The 22,500-nt window shown below is 48.1% G+C and overlaps 1 protein-coding gene and 1 long non-coding RNA gene across 2 annotated transcripts in view; one reads left to right on the top strand and one right to left on the bottom strand.

The window, feature by feature from the left end:
* LOC135100530 (uncharacterized) overlaps positions 1 to 4,980 on the bottom strand; it is a 9,572-nt gene extending 4,592 nt beyond the window's left edge. The window contains exon 1 of the long non-coding RNA XR_010268772.1: positions 3,437 to 4,980. This is a non-coding gene — a long non-coding RNA (uncharacterized LOC135100530). The remainder of the gene's footprint in view (positions 1 to 3,436) is intronic.
* The window catches only part of LOC135100528 (uncharacterized), a 95,032-nt gene that overhangs the window by 5,433 nt on the left and 67,099 nt on the right, over positions 1 to 22,500 (top strand). The window lies entirely within an intron of this gene.

Raw genomic sequence — 22,500 nt, 5'->3', positions numbered from 1 at the left:
CTCTCTCTCTCTCTCTCTCTCTCTCTCTCTCTCTCTCTCTCTCTCTCTCTCTCTCTCTCTCTCTCTCTCTCTCTCTCTCTCTTTCTTTCTGGCTGGGAGGGGAGGAGAAATCCGCCTCGCCGATCACCCTCCCCATCTCGCTCCCTCCCTCGTCCACTTTTCCAGCCCATCCACCACAGAAGTTCATTTGTCGTTCCCCTTATGCAACCCCAGCACGGGGAGAGTGGCGCCTTGCAGAGCAGCCTATTCAAGCAAGCGAGAACATCCCCCCTGCTGCTCAGTATTCAGTGCAGGGCGGCAAGACTCGCCTCGATGTATACTACTAAGCGCCAATTTTCGGCCGCATACTAGAGGGCCTTCCGATAATGGCACGGACACGCCCACTCAACGCTGGGATGATATGAATTCCTGAGCATCATGTTCGTAAACAGCCATTTCCTGTAAATCTTAGAAGCAAGTACCTGGAGAGTGGTGATCAGCCTCGTCCGTCCACGCTGGATGATGGCTTTTACCAATAAGTAATCTCCTGACAGTTGTCTACGCACGCTATCAAATTATCATGTTGGACGCGGGAAGGAAGGGATGGCTGGGGAGGCGGACCGCTGGGTGGAGGAGGGTCAGGGGAGGAAGATGGGTAGTACTATATAGTGTGTGTGTGTGTGTGTGTGTGTGTGCAGCTCCCCTCTACAATGATAATGGTGGTGCTCTCTTATGCTCCCTGACCACTGACTATCATGATGGCTTGTCACTCTGCCAAACATAGTGATGGGCCGCACCGACAACCATCACCTTAATGAGAATATAAGAGAGAGAAAATAGAAAGTATGGCACCCTTTATATTCATCCAGGAGAGAAATGCAGGGATGAAGCCAACAGAAATACTCAAGGCATCCACTAAACCTCGCAGGGAAATCTCTTGTTTACCTGCAGCCCAACTTGTAGCACTGGAGAACAGGAGGTGGAGGTGGCGGCGTCCCGGAGGTGTGTGTGGCCACCGCGGGAGAGTCAATTCATTAAGTGCTCCGAGGATCACATTTAATGGATCCACTGTGGTGCCCATTACGCGGGCAACACCCTCCTGCCGCAACGTTGGGATGCACCGGTCTTGCCCGCCACCATCTCCAGGCGTCCATTATAAACACGTCGCTCAGCAAACACACGCCGACTCACGTAACGTGCCGGCCCATTAGCGCGGCAGAAGTGGGAGTCGCAAAGTTGAATTCGGGATTAAGTGCCACAGATTTAATGGGCAGAGAAAGACACACTTATCCCCGGGTCGATGTATGACGAGCATGTCCAATGTGTTGTCTGATGCATGATAAGGCCCGTGTCGTATGTGTGAGGCTTGATAATGTCACTTGTATCTCGTGCGATGCTTGTGAGATGGACACCGCGTCTTCCGCCTGAAGGATCGTTAGCTTGCTCGTGTATCTGATTGGTGATGATGGCGCTCGATCTTCAACAAGGTATCTCCAATTTGGTGGCTGATACAATCACTGTTTGTGTGATGGATGATATGGGTGGTCCACGACTCACTTAGTGGGCGAGGGAGAAATAATCTTTTGCTTCATAGACGGTAAAGACGTTTTTACTTATCTGATGGATTTTAATGTTGATTTATCTCTTCCTTGATAGATGAAAACTCCAGTTCTTAGTTGATGGATGATAGACTGTTTATTATTCGATGGATGGTAAAGACGCTCTATATATCACTTTTGTTTTATTGGCGTCGTGAGTTACCGCAGCAGGAACCACTTGCAGCTCCGCCTCATGAAAGGGAAAAGCAGGCGCGTCCACCATCTCCCGCAGCCTCGCCTTAATCACCAATTTAGCACAGTGGCCGCGCCAGGGGCATTCCACTTAATGCCGATTGCTCCCGCATACTGTGTACCAACTTAGAGTCTCGAGTAAAGGAAAATTTTCTCTCTCTCTCTCTCTCTCTCTCTCTCTCTCTCTCTCTCTCTCTCTCTCTCTCTCTCTCTCTCTCTCTCTCTCTCTCTCTCTCTCTCTCTCTCTCTCTCTCTCTCTCATACACATATACACCCGCAGCAAACACACGCACATCCTCATACAAAGCAAATACCCAACAGCCACACGCCGGGCAGCCTATGTTACATAAATAGTGTTTAATGGACGGATATAACCACAGTTTCCGCACAGAACAGAGGCGGTGGCCCGGTTTTACAAATCACACCACGGCCGGTAAATCCGAACTCTATTAGCAAGTGAAAGCGATCCGGCAACGCGTCAAAAACACTAAAGCAAAATTGCACCTGTAGGTTGGGGCTGCAATCAACACCCAGGTACGAGGGAGAGCTCTGGGGGTGGTGGGTGGGAACGCCGACCCAAGGTAGAGAAGCCGCCTCTGACAGACATATGAAGGAGGAGAAAAGTTTTGAAGTTACCATTAATATGTGTGTACGGTATGTATTTACTAATCTCCCGTTTCTATTCAGCTTCCCAGGTAAGTAAAAAGCTTCCATACTTCTATTTCGACGTGGTTTTCATTAGCGTCGAAACAGAGACCTTTGTTGACGGATATTTATGTGACAACAAAAGCCTTACGTTGTGAACATCAGGCAAGGTTTTTGATTTTTTAAGCACCGAGCAATACACCACAACGATAACAATAAGAATGACCATTATTCTATACTAAGCATTCTTGCATATTTCAGCACTAACCCAGGACGATAATAACGGGAACTACTACTACTACTACTACTACTACTACTACTACTACTACTACTACTACTATTACTACTACTACACTATTGTTACTACTACTACTACTACAAGTACTACTATTACTACATTACTACTAATGCTCCTATTGCAACTACGGGTACTACTATTACTACTACTACTACTACTACTACTACTACTACTACTACTACTACTACTGCTGCTACTACGGCTGCTGCTACCACCACTCCTGTAACACTACTACTACTACTACTGCTACTACTACTACTACTACTACTGATAATGATAATAATGATAATAATAATAATGATAATAATAACAATGATAATAATAATACTGCTACTACTGCTGCTGCAGCTACTACTACTACTACTACTACTACTACTACTACTACTACTACTACTACTACTACTTCTGAAGCAACTATAACCATGCTTTTACCACCACTACTAGCATCACCACTGCCACTATCACTCTGCAAAAAGCAATGAGACAAGATCGTCCTCGCGTAACAGGCTGCCCCGGGGACCATCCACTGTCTGTGACTCTGTCTCCGTCGGGGCCATGAAATAACTGCCAGGACCCGCCTCGCCCACACACACACACACACACACACACACACACACACACACACACACACACACACACACACACACACACACACACACACGCAGCCATATTTCAGCCAGGTTAACAAGACCATAAATATACCTGCTGGGTTCTCGCCACTTACCTGTGTACCTATCCGACATGGCGGCGCAAACTGGTCCCCCCCATACCGTCCCTAGCACTCCTCCCCTCCTCCGCTCCTCGCAGTCCTTCCCTCCGCTCCACGCACTCCTCTCCCATCCTGCCTCCTGCCAGCTTCAGGCACCACCTCTGCAAGAACCCACCAGCAGCTCGTAAACGGCTCCTCGCGATGCTCCAGGCTGGTGTGGGAAGAGCAAAGGATAGGTAGACTGTCAGTATTAATTAGCATCTGTGACTTCGCTACAGCCACTGACAACGAGAGACTAACTGCCGAGTGAAGCTACGGCGTGAACTTGAAGTATTTTATTCTCTTATTACTGCTTTCATTTAGCCACAAGTGCTGCTTACGTTAATCAATGAAATTTCTCACCCAAAGCACCTAATGTTGCTTTCTAAACGGGGCAGCAAGAATGTCGCTGGTAATCCTTGCATTCCTCCGACACCCAGCCAGATTCCACCAATGAATCGCTCGTACCTTTTACAGCCAATTAGAACGTGTCCTTATATTCAGCTCTCCTCCCGAATTCACAGGCAAACACTGCCCGCTTTGTGTCGCTCCCACATTCCTCCCACACCAGACCAGGACTCATCATTTCGTCTCACATTCCACCTATACTCGGCCAGAAATTCTCATTTAGCTCAGCATTCCTTGTAAGCCAATCAGAAAAACTCCTTTATTCTAGTATCTCCTTCCACTTCCTCTTTCTTCTTTTCCTTCCTTTCGTCTTTCCAGATTTACTGAACCTCCTTCCTTCGTCTCCCGCTCCTAGTGACACATGTGCCCGTCGGCTGTTATTCGAGAAAACCAAACTTTTCCTTCCTGATTGGCCAAATCTTACACACTTTCCCAGGGCTCTGGTTCGTATTCTGGTCGGGTCAGCCGAAACTCCTGGTAGTAATTCCCAGGTCTTGTTCGTAAAGGCAGGGAGGGCCACCGCCTCGCCTTTCCTTTTACAGGGACCTCAAAAACACTATTTACGCTGCTGAAGGACAACTCGTATGACTGGGAACTGGGTGTTTCGGCGCCTCAGCTAAATACGGTGAGGGAGACAAAAAACTCAACGGACGACAGTGGGGAGTGGGGAGTGTATAAGAAATAAGGAATCCACCGGAATGCCCCAGGAAAGGACCGCGGAGAGCAGCGACATGTGTTAGGAGGAATAAGGAATACACGAGCATTTCGGGCGACATCCATCACGCAGACAGGACTCTCCACCGACAAAGATGCAGCGGTCAAAATCCTGCCTCTTTCCCCTTCAAAATGGACACCATCCTAAGGGCAGCTATTTCGACTCAGTGAGGACCTGTCGACTTGGAGACTGGTTAACCTCCTAGATGGATAAGTTTGGTCCGAGGTTCAAAGAGAAGTGAGAGAGGGGAGAGTATTACGTATTGTTTGTATGCAGAGGATCGGTCATTAAAATTTGCATGCTCGCCACCTCTTGTAAACTTGGTGAAGGTGTCAGGTCGGGGCGGTGCGAGGGCCAGTGGGGGGGTGGGGGAGAAAACCGATATGGATACTCTGAGGATTCTTGGGACAGCCGATACTGCCTCGCATTGCCATGCAGCGACAGGGAAATCATGAAGGACGGAACTGTGGCATGCATAGTCTTTTTAAACATTAATATTTATCAAGTTCTAGTCTTTGAGTGCCTCTCATTCCAAGAAGACGAGAAGTATCGTTGCATTTTTCCTTCTGCCACGGTGCATCCCGTGTCGTAATTTGCAAGTTGCTGCCAGAATATGCGTCACTCTCTTCCTGGGCATTTTCTCTCTCAATTCTTTGCTGACTCTTGTCCCTTCCTCTTTTCCTCGTCAGCCTCCTTCTCATTTTTCCCTACTCTTCTTCCTCAGCCTCATTCTCATTTTTCCCTCCTCCTCCTCCTCCTCCTCCTCCTCCTCCTCCTCCTCCTCCTCTCCTCTCCTTCACAATCCCCGACCCACTCTTTGTCGCGGCTCACTCCTGATACCTCAACTTTTTAGCTGCCAATACCTTACACAAACACCAGTCCCGCACAGTCACTTTCCACTCGGGCAGACGTCGTGATCCACCTCTCCTCCGAACTGTATTTATAGGCTCCTGGCTCAGATGACGCCCCTTCTCTTCCTTTGCCTTCTGCACGTGACCTACTTCATTTGCTCTCTCATCTTCCACTTCTACTGGGCGCAGTTCAAATATACCTTGCTCATCGTGGGTTTGGGTACGTACGGATGAGAAATATTCCCCACAAGGCCTTAAGCACACTCGATATTCTCAGGTAACGTAAGAATATTATTGCTGTGAGGCCTCATAAATGCACGTCTTGATCGCGTCATAACTTTCACGCTCACGTCCTGCACTTGAAGCTTACCAGGGCCACAGAAACAAGGTAAACACGAAAATCCACAGATCCTTCTCTTGCAGTACTGGTTTGTGTCTCGCAGGATCAAGAGAAAGTAACAAGGGCAAGGATGTAAATGTTGGCAGGTGACGTGTGTGTGTGTGTGTGTGTGTGTGTGTGCTCTTGTTCTCTCTCTCACCCCCCATCCCCCTCAAGACGTTTCTTTGCCATCACTCCTTCGCGCCTCGTCCCTCAGGCCAGCACAACACCCTGCCCAGACATCCGGCGCGAAGAAAGTTTTGTCATAAAGTGGGCGGCGAGAGCGTCTTGACCTCATGTTTAGATCGTGATTCTCTGAGTTATATCTAAAGTTCCACTGTAAGGTGTTGTGTGTGGCGCAAGCGTGGAAAACTCTCTCTCTCTCTCTCTCTCTCTCTCTCTCTCTCTCTCTCTCTCTCTCTCTCTCTCTCTCTGATATGCAACAGCACCAGAAATAAAATCGACAAATATTCCACAAATAAATACAAACATGAACCTCTTTGGCATTCCAGTTCAAATCCTCTCTTATTTCCCCGCATCCCGTCCCCTGGAGATTCATTTGCATCGAGGCCTTGTGTTTTCCTTCACACTATTCATGGCGTATTTCAACATCCTTACCTCGCAGACATCTAGCAGCCATCATTCAACCTATTCCCTACTACTAAATATAGACAATTTTCAAGTTGTATCCAGTCAGAATAAGAGTAAATAATGTTGTATCTTCAGTGGAAGAATAAAGAGATCATTTTCAAGCCATTAATTATCACCGTAAACATCATAAAAATTCTCCATTGATACGTAAAAAGTAATTAGACTGATGCCGCTGTATACACTGAAGGAGTTTATTCTCGAAGCATCAAAACACCCACTATCATTCAAAATAGCCATCACATCACCTAAAGTTTCTAAAAGCCACAGTTGTTTAAAGGACAAGCCGAAGTATACATGGGAATCAAGTCATCTAGTTCTGCTGAAACCTTCCCTACAAATGCTAGTCACTAAGAGCTTGCAAGGCCGACTCCGGGCGTGGCGCAGCTGCCTGAATGTCTCGGGAGTGCTGGTGAAACGACGGGAGGAGAGCAGTGAGTTGCTCTTCCCGGCTCTCCATTGTCCTGAACCAAATGGCGTGTGAATTACTGTTTATTTTAGTCCAGTGACTGTAGGTTACGCTTTAATAGAGGGGCTTTGCCACGCTAAAGGACATTTAATAGTGACCCAGGTAGTACTAAATGGGTCTTAATGGGAGCCAACACTCACCAAAAGCGTCGCTAAAAATCTAGATGAGTTCCATTTGGTGTGTGTGTGTGTGTGTGTTTTGGAGGTGGGGGGTAAAAGGTAGGGAGAGAGGAATAAGGGACCGACTTTGCCACCACAGCCCGCCACCTCTACAGCCCTCCTGCGGTTTTTGTAGCCCCACGCCCCGGTCCTAGTGAATGCTGAGCAAACATGGACTCTAACCTCGCCCGCCCTGACACACACACACACACACACACACACACACACACACACACACACACACACACACACATACACACACACACACACACAAGGGAGCTCAATGAACCGTTTTGTAGCGAGTCTTGATTTCACTTGCTGCATCTCACCGCTGCGTGTATTGCTCCTTCCTCTGTGTCATCCCAAGGTGATTGAGGTAGCTTTGTGTTGCCTGGTGTTCGTGCTGCGGTTCCCCAAGTAGCCTCGTGGTAAAGTAAGTGTACACTGTGATGATGTAAAGCCCTCGATGTAATTAGTTATCGTAACGCAAAATGTAATGCGTCTTATTTATTTTTTTTAAGCCACAACTCAATTTTCTCTCGGTACTTCACCAGGCAGATATTTTATTTTTCCCCTTTATCTCAGACTTGATTACCCGTGACGGTTCCCAGAATATTCCCTTCCCTTGGGAACCTCATGGGCCTCTTCGTCCATTGCTTAATGCTTACTCCATTAATTACTGCCTACGTTTCCTGGAGCCATGAACTGTTGTGTCTCCAGGTCTTGTGGTCCTTGAATCCTCTGTGGTAGTTACGTATCCGTCTATTAAAGGGTAGCAATAAAAATAACTTGGAGTTCACTGAATCAAGGAAAGATGTCAATTAGCCCCAAAGTACGATTTTAATAGAAGCGTTCCTCCAAGAGTGAGCCTCAGGGCAGCGTCCTGCGAGCTTTGCGTGGGCCTGGCAGGGTGAGGCTTCCCGGGGGCGTTGTGTTGCGGTCAACCAGGAAGTCGCCGCCAGGCTTTTGATACCGAGGGATTTTTTTTTTTCTCTCTCTCTCTCTCTCCCTCATTGGTCCGTGTATGGCCACGTCGGTGTGAGTATTTCAGGTCTTCTCCATCACCCACTCTCGCTCGGTGATCTATAACAGTAGCAATCAAGGGAATGGGATTGTCCGACGCTAATGTTCCCTTTTACCAAGAGTCGTGTTGTTTTCTAGCCAGGAGTCAGCGGGAGATCGGGAGGGAGCAACAGGGAGGGTCAGAGTCAGGCACTTCGTTAGTCAGTGGTCGGGTGGGGAGGGACAAGGGTCGCTGCCGCCGCTGCGACGCTAAAACCAAAACGTCTTTCTTGGCTCAGCTGTAGACTCAAATACTAACTTTTACTATTTACTTGGACTTTTGTGAAATACTTAGAACCAAACAGCTCAAAGTTCGTCACTGAATTCTTTCATAAGAGTTTTGATATTTGTTTAATCACAGTTTTTGAGGAATAAACATAATATTTCTTAATAAATGATGGATTATGTTTCCACGAACACAACTATTCAAACAGAAATGTTTTCTATCCCCACCACACCACCACGAGGCTTTGACGCTCGTGCCGGCAGGAGGCGAGACCAGCGAGGGGGAAGTGGAGGGGCGAAGCGCGAAGTGAGGGTGTTGTGAGGTCGTCTTTAATAGCGCTGCCTCACCTGGTCTGGCTGTCTGTCTGTCTGCTCAGGCCGCGTCTTTCCCCTGGTCACCCGACGCGCCGGGATGCTGGCGAGCTCCCTGTGTAGTCTCTGTCCTCTCCACAGCCTCGGGCTTTATGAAGACAGTTGGAAAATATACCAGACAGAGCATGAGGCGATGTTTCTCCACTGTGGCCGAACCTTTCTTCCTCTGTCATCCCTGAAGATCTACAGCAGCAGATTATTTTTAGAGCGATATTTTTTATTCCTTTCATAAACAACTTCATAATAATATTTTCAGGACGTGACAGAGAGAGAGAGAGAGAGAGAGAGAGAGAGAGAGAGAGAGAGCAACGCGCGGCCGCGTTGCGTTCGCTCAATGTAATCCAATGGGCCTAATTTATATTCAGTACACTTGTGTCTCAAACACGTATAACCAGCGATGAAATCAAAAGGAAAAATCGATGGCTTTGAATGGCCAATGTACGGGAACCCTCGGGAGTCTCGGCAACACCAGCAAGCCACCCATCCATCCGGTACGCCAGTCACCCGTGCCTCAATTGATCCTCCGGGAAGCGACGTTATGGTAAAGAAAATTGATCGTTTCTGGCGTTCCTTTAATAACGCGGAAGAGCAGGCGGTAGTTAATGTTCCCCGCAGGGAGCGAGGAAGGCCTGACGCACCCCTCGTTGAGTTTATGTGGGACGGGTGTAGGGAGCTGCCCCTCGGAACGACAATTCCTTCCCTCCCGGCTTTATGAAGGACCATCAGTCGCGCCCCAAGACCCTCCCCGACGTCGTTCGCTACGCCCCGTTTCCCTCCGACCAGATTACGAAGACAAGTTCCATCCAACTTTTCCTCTGTCGAAAAAAGGGGAGAAAAATAGACAAAAGCGTAAAATATGTGCTGCGTTTCTCTATAGAAAGGGGAAAAAATTGTACATGGCATCGTCCTGTTATCTCAAGGCGGCGGAAGCCCAAACAGGGATGACGGTAATTAGATAAGGTAGATACAAGACTCCCACGGAAGTTTCGGATCGGTAAGAGGACCAGTGGACGTCGTGGAGTGGATAGAAAGTAGTCCATTCGCTATTTTATGGAAAACGATTCGGCCGCGCGACACGCGATAGTAGCAGAGGCTGCGAGATGAGAGTGGCGCCCGATGCATCTGGAGGGGCCTCTCAGATTATTACACAACATTCATCTCCCCCTACACTCTTAGGCAGATCACGGCGCCTCCACTTAGCTCGTTGCATGTATTTTATGAGATCAGCTTTACGACACTGGACGCCGCTGTGATTGTTGTCTTATCTTGATTTATGCGCCGGGCGACGATGGCGGAATTAGGTCTGGGCTGTGGCGAGGGGGGATGCCGTACACGCCTCTTCCTCAGCGGTGTTGGCGGCGGGGCGAGCGGGACGTGGGACGGTTGGTGGAGGGACGAGCAACTTGAGTCACTCCAACCAGTCTGGCAACAGGAAAGGGATAAGATACGCTCGACCAGAGATGAAGGCAGGCAGTGTCTCTCCGAACGCCCTACTTAAGAGCTCTTACTGAACACGTACGTAAATATATGAATTCAGAACCACGAAGAAGGTCACCTTACCCAATCAGGGGAAGCAAGCCGCGCCCTTGAAGCTGACCAATCGCGTTTTCACAAATATGAAAATCGAAGAAAAAACTATAAAACTAGGCAACGATGAATGACCCTTGTTCCATCAGCGCCGGTCACCTGGAGCTCTGAAGCTGCCTTAATGATCAGGTATAATCGAGGAGTGGCCCGATAATTAGTCAGACAGGTAACACAGTGATTAAGGCGCTATCTCAAGTGGCCTTCCATACTTTGTTTTCCCTAAACCTCTCACACGAGGCACCAATTTTATCATGGATTCGTCCAGAGCTGAGAATAACTTTCCTTAGTATTTTTTTTCTTTTATTCTTTTGTCTGTCTTGACCTTCAATGCTTGAATTAAGGTAGACGGGGGAAAAAAAAGTGATCATGTCGGGAGCAGAAAAAAAAAAAAGGCAGGACGTCAACTGGTTGCCACTTAGTTTCTTTTTTAGGCGAAAGTTCCGCATCGACGAGCCGAGTAATAGTCAATGAGGCTCCACGTTGAAGGCTCCTCGCACGTAGGTGGAGCTGTTGAGCCTGTCCCGGAGCAGGTGATCAGGAATTTGCTTTTTCTTGAGGGAAGCATAATACTCGTGACATGAATATTTGAGGGGCGGGAAGATACTGACGGGGAACACAGAAAAAGACCAGGTGAGGAAAGTAGATTAGGGTGTGTAAAAAAAAATGCAAAACCGCAAAATCTCACAGACACACACACACACACACACACACACACACACACACACACACACACACACACACACACACACACACACACAAGCACACACACACATCCAAGGTTACTCCGCTTTATTCCACTCGCTGCTTTAGTCGTCCAAGCGAGGAACTGAGATGGTGCTTATTGTAAGCCGCGTGCGGAGGAATGTGCAGCATAGAGACAGTCAGACGAAGGAGGCGAGAGAGGGATAAACGTTTGCAGGAAAAAAATACTAAAAGGATCCTTACAAGACTTGAGGTGACTCCTCCAACCCGATTTGTTGATAAACCCAAATGAGACTGAAAAGTTCTCACTCTACATGCAAGGCGAGGCTGATTCAGGTAGACTACAACATGCTAAGGTGGAATTTTGTCTTGGTTCAGCACGCACAGGGGAGGAAAAAAGACCCAGAGTTCATGTGAGGTTCGCGGCTTGACGCTTCCATCCCGCAGCTCCCGCCAGAGTTGGGGACACGAAGCACCCTAAACTAATCTAAAAGTCAATATTCTTCAAAGTGAATACTGCGAACGGCGAATTGGTTCCTCCCAGGCTAATGAAGACTCACGAGTTCCCTTAAAACCTAGACGCGGAACGAGGCACAGCGACGTCTTCCAAGAGATAACTAATGAGGCTGAAGTATTAAGAGACTAATTGCTGAGAGGTTGGGTGGTAATTCCGAACTGAATAATGGACGCAGCTGGGGAAGGTGTCAGAAAGTTAGGATCCGCGTGATGACTGGATCCCGCGAGACCCATGTTCGCTGTAGGAGTCTCCGCACCACGACGCCTCACGGGCCTAGGCTGCAATTAGAATATGACATCACACGACGCCTAAAGTTCGAACTCACAGAGGGATGCAGGACCTCTACTGGAAACGCCGCCGGGGGGAGGGTGATGGAGGGGAAAGAGTTAGTGGTTGGAGGTGGTGGATTTGGGTGGTGGTGAATGGCCCTGGATGAAAAGAGTGGTGAAAAAGGGAGGTGGTTCACGATGAAAGGTATGACGGGTGTCGGAAGAGAGAGGGAGTAATGAGGAATGCCTGGGTGGTGGGAAGGGAAAAAGCTTTGGTCTTGGGGGAGGCAAAGGATGCGTCGTGATGTGTTAAATGAGGGAGGAGGAATTCTGGGAGATAATGAAGGAAATATGATGAATCCTGAATGACGAAAATAAATAATATAATACTAGTGATAAGTGCACTACAAACTATTATAAGTACTCAAGCATCGGAAAAAAAAAGACCTGAAAGAGAGAGAGAGAGAGAGAGAGAGAGAGAGAGAGAGAGAGAGAGAGAGAGAGAGAGAGAGAGAGAGAGACGAAATGGACACTTAATGGAAAGCAAAGTGGCATTAAGTAGCGTTATCAAAGAGGATATGGAAGATAAGAATAAAAATACATAAAACAAATGGGTAGAGTGTAAAACTAGGTAAATGCGAGGGGAGGAAGCGATAATAGCAGTGTCATAGACTGATGAAAGAGGAAAAGGGGCGCGAGTGAAGGGACAGCGGGGAGAAGCAGAGAATACCAAAGATGGAGAGAGAAGATAATGAGAGAGGAATAATAAAGGACGCAAATATATCAAAAGAGGAAAAAGAATTGTGCGAAGAGGGAGAGGGAAAAACAGAGAGAGAGAGAGAGAGAGAGAGAGAGAGAGAGAGAGAGAGAGAGAGAGAGAGAGAGAGACGAGATATTGATTCCTCCTCATCGATCACAGAAAGTTTTAGCACCTCTGACAATGGCCGGTGATGGGAGGAAGACTCGGATTCAGGAGGAAATATAGTGAGGGCAAGCGAGGCGTCAAAGGGGCCGCCTGACCACGCCTATACGAGGAAGGTGCGCTCATTATAGGCACGTGAGGAAGGCGAGGCACTACATACACGCACTACAGGAATATAATCGTCGTCCTTCTTTAAGCCACGTTTTTTCTTTAGGATTTCTAAATGCATTCCAGCAGCAGAGTGAATTTTATTATGACCTCTAAAAAAATAGTGAGACTGCAAACCACGGGGACACATTTTTGAAAGCCATAATTTGTGCGCAAAAATTATGCAAATGAGGCGAAAATGAATTGCGTTAAACGAGGACTTTCAACAATGCATCTCTGCCGAGGACAGCGCGTCGACCAACACTCACTTCCTCCCAGTGCAAATGAGCATTATTAATCAGGCGAACCAACCATGAAGGGCCGCGGAGAGGGGCATGGGAAGGGGGAGGGGACGGGGACGGGTTTAGAGAGAGAGAGGGAGAGGGAAGCGCCTGGAAACACTGCCACAAAACAACACAGACATTAACAAAGCGACTCAAACAGTGATGGGAGTTGAGAGACGTGCTGTTATAATGAGAGAGAGAGAGAGAGAGAGAGAGAGAGAGAGAGAGAGAGAGAGAGAGAAAGGGGGAGGTGGTAGTGTACCTCCTTGCGGCGCCACCCATTTAATTTCCGCCTTATTATCGTGGTTGAAGCGGGAGTTTATTGAGTCGCTGGAGAACGGTAAGGAACAAGGGAACGGAGAGGAAGGGGGGGGAAGAGCTTTTGTCCCTGTCTGCTTCCCTTCAGATAGGGAGAGATGGAGGGAAAAGTACCTGGGGGGAGAGAACTGGAGAGGGAAGGGAAGAGCCACCATGCCTACCTGCCGCCCCTACCGGAAACGAGACCTATTATCCCCGTCTGCTTCCTGCGTGGCCATTATGATGTCTGTCCGTCAGCCTCCAAATGTACTGTGCGCTACTCCACTGTACGCTGCTACTTACCTCTCCCTTTGTACTGCTACTTAAGACTCGGGAAGTATAGCGAGACCTCAATTGTTCCTCGGCTTTATATTTAGGTTCCAAGTATGTATGTAAGGTTTGTTTCTTTCGTAATTGTGAAGAGTCTTGTGGCAGGGGTGTGTGTACGAAGTAGTGTGTTGAATAAAAGGAGTAGACGGTGTTAAGGTTGTGTCTGTGTGCTGGGGTGTGTGTGTGTGTGTGTATGTGTGTGGTTTTATGGTTAAGGTGTGACTCATTATCATTATTGTTATGTTGCTGTTGTTGTTGTTGTTGTTGTTCTTGTTTAGTGGAGTAATTATTGGAACGTACCACCACCTTTATTATGAAATTTTGTTTACCGCTCTAAGTCAAGCCTCGTGGCAGCAAATGTTATTAAGTAATTTTATTGTACACCATGTGGATTCTTGGCGTAATTTAACTTTTGCTCAGAGTGGTATAGAATTTCACTCCTCCCAAGTTATTTTCCGCCTGTTTGTTTGATTTCCTTTACATAATCTCCCTCGTGTTATTTCAGCTTTAATACTTCACATTTTGATGCACTCTTTGCGTGACTCACTATTTTCTTTGACTTTCAACTTGACATTTTCTTTAAAGCTGAATAGAAAAAAGCTAAGTAGTCAACATTTACATATGCTTTATTTGTCCTTCACTCCAAGTTTGGCTTTGTGTGTGCTCAGACCTCAAGTATTTTCATCGTTGTCTGTTTCCTCAAAGCAGATAGTGGGGATTGAGTGCTACCCGCCTCGGCTCCCGGGGATGGATCGAGCATTGTCACAAACAACATAAATTGTTGAATGACTCTATCGGGGACATCTTAAGCAGCGCTCCTCGCCGCGTCGTCTGTCGGTCCCCCCACGACTCTCGAACCCTCCCCTCCACCCTCTGGTCGTCACTCCCCATTGATGTCCCCTTGAATGGCTCCAATCAGACCTCTTAAACCTCTGTGGCATGTATGTGTGTGTGCGGCGAGATGCGTTGGATAATCCATTAATGTTAATCTTATATTAGCAAACAATACTCTGGGCGACGATCCTTAAACCACCGTGCTATTCTGCCTCTTCACTCCCCTTGTTCGGATCCACACCTCCTGCCCACCTCCTAATGCCTCCACATGACTCCTTCACTGATAAGATTAATTGATTCTTACTCTCCTTACGTGCAATTAGACCCATGTGTTGTATACGCGTCTATTTCGCTCGTAAATGTTAGTGATTAGACGGAAAATGCTTTGGTGGCACTGAAGGCAGAGCTGTGGCGGGTGCACGAACAAAGCACATCCCTGACCCTGACAATAAGGAATGATGAATAGGAATCTCGTCGTCTTGAGGCTCAGATGTCACGCCGCTTGTTTAGCATGAGAAGGTCTGGTCCTCTGAGAGAACCGAGAGAAGGAGGGCGAGGATAGGGGTATATAAGGAATGCAGGGTAAGGTCAAACGATCCTATAGGGAGTGTGTAAAAGGATGAAAGAGACGGCTATGTGAAGCTAGGAGAGGGTGGAGGGACGGGAGGGGATCAGAGGAGTGAAAGAGATTGAAGATCGTGTGGCGGTGGGGTGTAGGTGAGGGATGGGGTCGGGCTGGCAGGTAAGGACTGAACCAAATGAAATTGTACACACCTGATCAACTACGTTCTCGACGAGACGACAGGTGATGTGAAATGTAACACTTCCCTATTTAAAAACTAAACATTGTCCTCTACACCATTTATGCCAATATAACAATTTATAATATTAGGATTCAAGTTAAGAATAGGTTCATCAGCTATTCAACCAGTCACGAATGAAGGAAAGTCTTACTATTTCATGTTTAAAATAGGAATGGATTGCGTGAGAGACAGGCAGACAGACAGACACAGACAGACAGAAAAGAGTAGACGGGCCTTGGGATGAGTGTTTGGTGAGGTCCCCCAAGATTAGTAGTCTTTGGAGGGAGATGGCCAGGGAGGAGGCAAGGGAGGGGCGCGCCGTCTTCCCCCGCCGTGCCATTAATCACGAGTCGACCCCAATCTTTGAGGAAATCTTGCTTACACCAAATCTACGGATTATTCCCCATCGGGCGTAAGATATGCCACCTCCGTCCTCGCTCTTACCTCACCCTTCTCCCCACCATCCTCCCCACGCCCTGCCCCACTGAGATGCCACCGACGGTACAGGAGAGCGTGATAAAAAGAAGAGATTAATTAAATGCTATATAGCAGATCGGCAAGCCCCCAGACGCGCCATCTATCTTCGTCAGGCGAGCGTAGCGTCACTTCCCCATTGTCCTCACCAGCCGGACGTCGAACTTTAAGGGTGTTGAATCCCCCGAGAGATGGCACCCCGACTCCATACATAAGGGTGACTTGCTGGACGGTTGTGTGTGGGAAGGGAAGGGAAGGGGGGAGGGGGAGGAGGATAGGGGCTGCGAGAGGGGGAAGAGGATCCTTGAGGAGAGAGGCACGGCGAGGAAAGGGAGGATAGGGGCTCATGAGGTGAGTTCGGAACCTTTCGATCTATTATGTACCTCGACCTTGAGTGGTACCGAGGGTTTTCACGTCTATAGGGCGCATCCATTGTTGCGGGTTCACGTCCATGGTTTCAAATACTCTTTCTCAGGATCGTAAAAGGCATGACACGGGGCTGGCGGGTAGCGGGTCAAGGGGCGGGGCGAGGGGTAGATGGTGAGGTGAGGGGAGAAAGCCTAGGTACCGTCAGAAAGTTAATTACTCAGATTCACGATGATAGGGACGTAAAATATTCCCTTAGTAATTAATGCGTGTTTCCTGAAGCGCGGAGGACGGAAATACCGAGAGGTGAATGACGGAGGGGTATATTTAGAAGGGCCCGATGAGATGGCAGGGCAAAACAAGACACATGATTAGCACCGCTCTGTGAGTTAGAGGCTCGGGGTGTGATGAGTTTTGTGCATCGACCTTGCTACACAGAAATTTCAACACTGAAGTAGGTATCCAGAAGATCTGTTTCGCAATTTGGCCTGATTTTATTCTTATTCTTACTCTTTTTTTTTTTTTTTTTTTATTCATGATAATGCTTATTCCTTTACTACTACTACTACTACTACTACTACTACTACCTGGGAGGAGCATCATCATCATCATTATCATTATTTATGCGTCCTATGTCCACCTGGTTAGGGCAGGATGACACGCACCTCAAAAGGGCGGCTTCGATTAGAATGAATACGTGAAGGGGCGACAGAGAGGCCCATGACAGGGTGAATGGGCGAGTGACTGGCAGGAATCATTTGGCCCCCTGGGGAAAGCACGGCTAAAAGGGAGGAACCGCTCCTTAGCAACAGTTACACTCCCATGCTCCCAATCCTCGCCACTCCGCCATCAAGTACATTCAAGGTGACCACCACCACCACCACCGCCACTATCAGTATCATTACCACCGCTGCCACCATCATCACCACATTGCCGCATCTTATACTAAGGCAACCGGCAGCTATCACCGCCTCAGCTCCACATCGTCACCCCTCAGCCTCCTGCTCGAGTCCGTCACCGCCCACAACACTCCTGCCCTCCGCTCCTCTCCCACCCACCGTCCTCAGCACTCAACCTCCTTCTGGCTATAAGTAAGCTCGGCCAGCACTAGCGGGCACCAGTACGGCCCGACCAGCACCGCCCGGCACAATCATCAGTAATTACACGCTGGCAGTGCCGTGCGCCGGCCGCTAATAATTAATCACCGGTAATGTTAAGGTTAATTGTACGGTGGACTGACTGGCCTGGGAGGGCGATCAGCTCTCACACGCAAGGACATAGACACATGCATGCACATAAAGGCATGCACCTGCATATTTATCATGTATACACACAGGAATGAACTTATACAGGCGACAGTGCATTCATGCCCACAGCACTCCCTCATGCCCGCATCAGACACACTTGAATACCGGTGGCGCGAAGGCGCACATCACAAGTTCGCGCTGGTGTGCGCGCATTTATCACACACACGCACGCACGTCCATTCTAAATGAGTATATTCCGTGGCACACGCACGCAAGCCAACATTCCATACGCAATTCTACACACACACACACACACACACACACACACACACACACACACACACACACACTCGCACTCACATAACTGCGTATCGAGTACAAAACACGAACAATTAGCTTATGTTTCAGGTGTTGAATCACAGTTTGTTCCTTTTTCCAGCAGTAATAGCAGGCTGGGGGCGTGCGCCTGACGGGCATGCAGTGCATAAAAGCAACTCAATACATGCTCGTAAAATAATCTATTGCTACTTTCCGTTTTCGTTCAAGCTCTCCGTGAAGCTGAATTCGCTTTATGCAAAAACACGACTCTCACGAGCAACGCCTCACTATTTATCATCGAAAGGGAGGCGAGAGGGAAAGTGCAGGAGGGGAACGAAAGAGGAGGAGGAGGAGGAGGAGGAGGAGGAGGAGGAAGAGTTGTAGGCTCTTCCTCCCCACGGGGTTCATTAGCAAAGGGCGGAAGAGCAGATAAGGGGAATAAATGGGACTAAAGAGAGAGATACAAGAAGACATACGGCAAAGGGATAAGAGAGAGAGAGAGGAAAAAGAACTAAGTAACTGGGGAGTGTTTCGTTCAAGCTGCGTTTTGTCATAACTGTGTGTGTGTGTGTGTGTGTGTGTGTGTGTGTCCATGCAGAAGGTGAATAGCTAGTGTTAATGAAGCTGCTGCTGCAAGGTTCTGGGGGTAAAATGGCCGGGGCTCCTTATTATAATGTTTGTCTCGTGCTCATTACCCCGATGCACTCTTCCCGACAGGAGGAGGAGGAGGAGGAGGAGGAGGAGGAGGAGGAGGAGGAGGGGGGAGTGAAATAATTGCACGATGTAACAAAGGAAGTGACAAAGATGAACGAAAACAAAAATGCAAGGAAATGGAACGCAGGAGAAAGAAATATTTGAGAAAGCGAGGAGTTGTAGAAGTTAAGAGTGATGAAGAGGCAAAAGAAAATGGAAGACAAAAATTAGGAAGAGAGGAAAAGGAACGAAGAGACGGCGAAGGAGGACGAAAAGATTCTTCTGGGTCGAAAGGAAACGGAGTGGAGGAGGAGGAAGAGGAGGAAAAGGAGAAGGAACAGGGAAGACCTCACACGAGCTGTTTTCTCTTAGTGACTTTTATTCCTCGTCTCATCCCGCAGTGTATTTTTCCTCCCCGAGTCTTTAGCAATGAAGGTGTGTGTGTGTTTTTTTTTTTTTTTTTCTGAACCTCCATTCCGTCACACTTCTTGGTCCCTCCTCTTGCTCCTCCTGTCCCTCCTCGTCCTCCTCATTCGTCTTCCATCCCTCTTTCTCAGCCCACCGCGAGGACAACAGGCAGGCTGCGAGGAGGTGTTTGTGTAGGGAGTGTCCGCCATTAACAGCCTCTGTGTGTTGTTGTAGAATCATCCAAGTCAGATTAATTTTTATCACCGCCAAGGTCGCCACCCCTCCAAGCCATCCGTTCCTCGTTCTCCTCTCTCTCTCTCTCTCTCTCTCTCTCTCTCTCTCTCTCTCTCTCTCTCTCTCTCTCTCTCTCTCTCTCTCTCTCTCTCGTTTTTTATCGCTCCTGCTGACAACACCACGCACTCGATTGCCTACTTCAGGATGAGAGAGAGAGAGAGAGAGAGAGAGAGAGAGAGAGAGAGAGAGAGAGAGAGAGAGAGAGAGAGGAAAAAGGAGAGCCACCATCATTAATTACGACAACCTTGGGCATCATCGCTATCTTTACCATCACCACCACCACCACCACCACCACCACTACCACCACCATCAGCGCCATCAGCACCACTGTCATTCCCCCAGCAGGCGTCACCACCATCACCACCTCCATCACCATCAATGCAGCAGTGGCACCATCACCACCACCATTACCCAGATACCCTCGGAATTCCAACCACTCAGACGCATCGGGAGGAAGGAAAGCAGACGGGGGAGTATTACGCACAATAAGGAGGAGGAGGAAGAGTAGGAAGAGGAGGAGGAGGAGAAGGAAGGGAAGGGTGATTCTAGGTAAGTCCTCCCGGCGCTCCACCAGGCTACATAAATACTGAGACGGAGCATTACTGGCCGAGGACAGAACGCAAGTACTCCCTTCAAAGCACTACTTGTAAACTGCAGCTTTTGGGAGAGATCTGTGCCACTCTCCCTCCCCTCCCCCCGCTCTCTCTCTCTCTCTCTCTCTCTCTCTCTCTCTCTCTCTCTCTCTCTCTCTCTCTCTCTCTCTCTCTCTAACATCCTTCCCCTCCCTTCCCCATGTCCCTTCCTCCTCCTCCTCCTCCTCCCCTTCCTCCTCCTCCTCCTCCTCCTCCCTCAACCAAGGTCTTCACAACTCTCCAACCACACACGCTCTGCCTGGGGGATGCAACTGGGCCCCTCCTATCCCTCCCGTGCCTTCCCCTCCTTCCCTCTCCTCCTTCCCTTCCTCCTCCGCATTGCCTCTTCCCTCCACTTCTCCTCTACTTGACTCCTCCCCACTTCTCCGACTCGCGTCCCGCCCCCGAGGCCAAGCTCAGATACCCAGTAAGCTCTGCCCACCACTGCTGCTGGCGAATCTACTTGCATACTTTTTTTTTTACTCTCTCTCGCCCTCTCTCTCTCTCTCTCTCGCCCTCTCTCTCTCTCTCTCTCTCTCTCTCTCTCTCTCTCTCTCTCTCTCTCTCTCTCCCCTCACTTGTCTTTCTTTGTGCACTCAACACTTTTTTTGTTGGTAGAACATTTCACTTTTTTCTTCTCTCTCTCTCTCTCTCTCTCTCTCTCTCTCTCTCTCTCTCTCTCTCTCTCTCTCTCTCTCTCTCTCTCTCTCTCTCTCTCTCTCCACGCCTTCCCTATGCACTACATTTTTATTTTTTTTCATTTCTCAGATATAAGATTCTCACAATCCCTTATTTTTCACTAGTCTCGAAATACTTTATCACTCTACACCTCTATCAATGCATCATTCTGTCACTCCCTGATACCTTCCTTCCTTCCTTCCTTCCTTCCTTCCTTCCTTCCTTCCTTCCTTCCATCCATGCATTCCTTCCCTACGTTCCGTCCTTCGTTTAATTTTAATGGAGGACCAATAAGCCATAAATCTGACGTGCTCCTCGCCCCTCCCTGAATCCTTTGATGGACACGGATCGGGGCGGCTCACTCACTCATCCTGCGGGCACCGATGAGATTGAAAAACGTTCCTCTCGGGGCTGCACAAGGGCGTGGGTGTTGCGGCGTGGGCGGTGCGTCATAGACAAATATTCAGAAACGCTTTGCTCTCTCACCACGACTGTTTTCAAAGGCCACAGAGATGATAAGCCTGGTTCTCCAGAGTGTTTCTCCTGTTAATAATGTAGAACTCCTGATAATATGTCACCAGAAATTTAAAAACACTTAAAAATTCGTGTCTCTTCAACTAGAGTCTTTTGAATGTGGTCAAGGTGCGGCAGTAAAAATGTTTTAGAATACGGGCCATAGAAGAGGAGGAGGAAGATAACCAGAGAATCGATGAACTATTAAAAAGAAACGATGTTGATTGTGACGTAAATGATTAGCGAAACCCATGTGCGCGCCCTTTGCTCGTCATTACTCAGCCTGTTCTTCACCCACTCACTCACTCGCTTCCTCTCCTTCTCCTCCTCCTCGATTCTCAATGGCATTCGTCTGAAGTGCACCTACTTATTTATATATTTCGCATCTGGTGTGTTTACAGCACGCCTCCTTAGTTAATTCTTTGTCTTCTTCAATCTTAACTACTTCAACCCATCACCTTCCCCTTTGTCCCCATCTACTATTCATCCTTACGTCCTTACATGGAGAGAGAGAGAGAGAGAGAGAGAGAGAGAGAGAGAGAGAGAGAGAGAGAGAGGAGAGAGAGAGAGAGAGAGAGAGAGAGAGGAGAGAGAGAGAGGACGTGACAAGGAGAAGAACGAGTCCACAACTAATCGGGGCACAATTCAACGCCCTCCTCTGAGTTCCTCCTTAATAAGCCTCAATCGCCCCTCGCCCTTGTTCAGAAATGCCCCGGGGTTGTGGAGAATGAGGCGGGTCGAGGAGGCGGAATGAGGTGAATTACCGGGAGAGGCTGGTGGGCAATGAAAGGGGCGCATGAAAGAGCCACAGGAGAACGCTCATTGACTCATTCATTCGTCAGATTCCCGCTGGATGTCGCCTCAAGTAACGTAATAGTCTTGTGTCTCATTTGTGTAAAAGTATGTAGTAAGTCGTGTTTGTGGTTGTGATGGCAATTAAGAATCATCACATTTACTAAAATTTTGAGTATTATTAATTCAAGAAAATATATAGTAAGTTGTGTTAGTTATTATGATGACACGTTAAAATCATCGCATTTATTAAGATTTTGAGTATAAATCCACGAAAATATGTATTATTTCATGTTATTGGTTATGATGACAGTGAAAAGTCTTCCCTTCTGAGTATAAATCCCATGAACTTTAAGAAATTTCACATAACTTACAAACAGGGATAAAAGTAGGACATAAGTATTCAAACTATCATACAGGATCACCCACGTATAGGCCCTACTGGCTTCTTACACCTTCCCTTCACTGTAAAGAAGGCCTGATGTTCCCTGCAGTATCCTCAGAGGTACTGGACATAACGAGCAACACACTTCGTCCTTGGTTAAAATTGTGTTAAGTGAGCGAGTATCCGTCACGTAGTATTTCCGAGTGAGTGAAGGACGTGATGGGTGAGCGATACTGTAAACCACCACCCCGGGACAGGAAA

The sequence above is a fragment of the Scylla paramamosain genome, chromosome 5 (genome assembly GCF_035594125.1).
Source record: "Scylla paramamosain isolate STU-SP2022 chromosome 5, ASM3559412v1, whole genome shotgun sequence".
Classification (NCBI taxonomy): Eukaryota; Metazoa; Arthropoda; class Malacostraca; order Decapoda; family Portunidae; genus Scylla; species Scylla paramamosain.
The sequence above is the reverse complement of the archived record's forward strand: the minus strand, read 5'-3'. Positions and strand labels throughout refer to the sequence as shown.